The sequence below is a fragment of the Cavia porcellus genome, unplaced genomic scaffold (assembly GCF_034190915.1).
Source record: "Cavia porcellus strain 051 isolate PalLab524CR breed Dunkin Hartley unplaced genomic scaffold, mCavPor4.1 scaffold_14, whole genome shotgun sequence".
Taxonomy (NCBI): domain Eukaryota; kingdom Metazoa; phylum Chordata; class Mammalia; order Rodentia; family Caviidae; genus Cavia; species Cavia porcellus.
In genome coordinates this window covers 19,402,198-19,404,908 of record NW_026947497.1, presented here as the reverse complement: position 1 = coordinate 19,404,908, position 2,711 = coordinate 19,402,198, and the positions used below count along the sequence as shown (strand labels likewise).

Below are 2,711 nucleotides of genomic sequence, written 5' to 3'. Positions count from 1 at the left end.
GCTGAATCACACAGGGAACCCCTCAAGGCAGTGCTGTGTTTTGGTTTCCTGGGGCTCTGCCCTGCTGGCTTTTCTGGGCATGGAGAATCCCTTGCCTGCCTGGTGTAACTTCCTTTTGCTCCCAGCAAAGTCTAAGGAGCCAGGAGAGTGGAATGTTGATTTTCTTCTCTAAGCCCAGAGTGTGAGAGAAGGCAGAGCTTATAAAAAGTGAGTGGGATGGGAATATAGCTCAGTGGTACAAATCCCTGCCTGGCAGGCACAGGGTTCTGAGTTTGCTTTCCAGCACACACACACACACACACACACACACACACACACACACACACAAAGAAAAAGAAAGAAAAAAAATTGGTGAGTATTTATCTTGGTTCCAGTAGAGAACAGTTTCAAGGTAGCGCCTGAAAACCATTAAGGAATACTTTTTTGTACTTGCGTAACAGGAAAGCTCTATTTGGTGTTCTGAATACTTTATTTAGATCTTCAAAAACAGTGTTTATTGTTCCAATAGGAAAATACAGAGATTTTGTCATTGCGCACTGTTACCTTTTTTACTTTTTATTTATTTTATTTTTTAAAATATGGAACACTTCACAAATTTGAGTGTCATCCTTGCACAGGGACTATGTTAATATTCTCTGTATCATTTCAATTTTATTACATGTGCTGCCAAATCAAGCACTATCTTTTTTAGATTGAGGTAAAATCTGATTAATGAAATGAACAAGAATATATTAGTTAATGAATTTTGAAAAAATTATGTACACTTATGTAGCCAACCTCAAATCAAGATAGGAAAATTCTCTTCTATCTCTAAAAGATCTCTTTCCTGCATTTAATCAGCTTTACCCTCAAACAAGAAAAACAAGCAAAAGTCCTACAATCCCAAGACAGCAGCTACTCTGATTTCTGTTACCACAGCTTAGTTTTTCGATTCTTGAACTCTATACACAGCAAATCAGAATTTGTTTTCCTAGTGTCTCTTTTTACTCAACAAGCTATTGAGATTATTTGATGCTATTGTATTCTGGTTTTTTTTTAAAACTGCTAATACCATCACACGATAAAAACATATAGTTCATTTATTTTTATCTATTCCCCCACCACCTTGTGCTGGGGACTGAACCTAGGGTTTCCCATACTTAATACATCCTTTATCCTCTTTCATTAAACTGCGATTCTCTTTTGATGGATAATGTGTAGTTGTTCCTACACATTAATTTTTAAAATGAATAAATTATGGGAAAGGTTTAGAACTTTTCCACTATAGTGCAGAATTCCCTTTATGAAGTCAACATTATATTCCTAGCAGGTTGTCAAAAATACTAGAATTAGATTCTTGCTTCCTATCTGTATCTGATTGTGTACACTTTCATAGATTCGGGAAAGGCAGAAATTTGAATGTCAAAGGAGACTACCCTGATTCTCTCTCAGTTTCCATTTTGAAACCTAAAGCCATATGAAGTATCTGACAAAACTTTTCCTCTGTGAACACTGATTAGACAGTATACTCCTAATATTCTTTAACAAGTTATTTTTTCTGTTTCTGAAACTGAAGAAATAAAAGACAGGTCATTGCTGTCATTCAAAACCCAGCTGAGGCTTGACTTAGAGTTAAGTGAGGTAAAGTTGGAACTCGGGCCTAAAACTTAAGTCATGTTGATCTAGTGTGTAAACTATTTGGATGCTGGCTACCACTCCACAACAAATTATCTCCAAATTTGGTAGCTTAAAACATCAAACATTAAAAAAAAAAATGACTCCCAATTTCTCTGTCAGGAGCTCGGTAACAGATTATCTGCGTGGCTGTGGTTCTGGCTTTCTCACGAGGCTGTAGTCAAGGTGTTACCAGACTCAGGATTGAGGAGGAAGCTCAAGAGAAAAACAAGAGAAAAAGTGACTTGCAACAGGTCTTGAGGGAGGAGTAGGAGTTTACCAGGTGAACTGAGAGGAGAGAGGGGAGGGTTTGAGTAGGAAAAAGGAGACAACAAATGCAGACCTAAGGGATTTTAAGGAGTGCCTTAGCAGGAAAGCAGATGGTAAAGTTAGCGACTGGAATGTGAAAGAGTTAAGGAAGGCCACTGGATACCTTGCTAAAGAATTCACTCTTACAACTAGCAATTTAGATCTGCAAAATATCTATTCATTTGAAGCATGAAACAGTATGATACGATTTGCATTTAGGAAAAAGCAATTTGGAAAGTAAATTAGAAAGAGGAGAAATTAAGAGGCTGGTAGAAAACTATGGCAATTGCAAATACCTAGGAAGGAGCTAATACAAGGTACAAGAGATGTTATTAGAAACCATCTCCTCAGATACGGCAATGTGCGGCAGGTAGTGAGGGACCAAAAATACTGCTGAATTTCTGCTATGAGTGACTGATAGCATTCATTAAGACAGAGAATGTGGGAGAAAAGTTACTTTAAGAGGAAAAACAGTGAGTTAGGTTTGGGCATGTTGGGGTTTGAGTTAGCTGTTGAATATGCTGTTTGAGATATAGCAAACAGGTAGTCATATTATATTAGAGTTTGGGGTACAGGTTTGAGCTCGAGATAGAAACTGAGAAGTGTGGATTGCTATGGTGAGGCCTGGTGCAGGCTGAGTATACAGTAAGAAATGGAACGTGGCCCTACAGCTTAATGAGAGTGAGGAATCCCTTTTAGAGATGAGTGTTTCCCAAATATGGATACTTTTTCTCCATCAGGGAACATTT

The 2,711-nt window shown here is 37.9% G+C and overlaps 1 non-coding gene across 1 annotated transcript; it reads right to left on the bottom strand.

The window, feature by feature from the left end:
* Positions 1–572: 572 nt before the first annotated feature.
* Positions 573–679, bottom strand: LOC111753651 (U6 spliceosomal RNA). The gene has a single exon (XR_002788439.1). It is a non-coding gene; the product is annotated as a U6 spliceosomal RNA (small nuclear RNA).
* Positions 680–2,711: the final 2,032 nt, after the last annotated feature.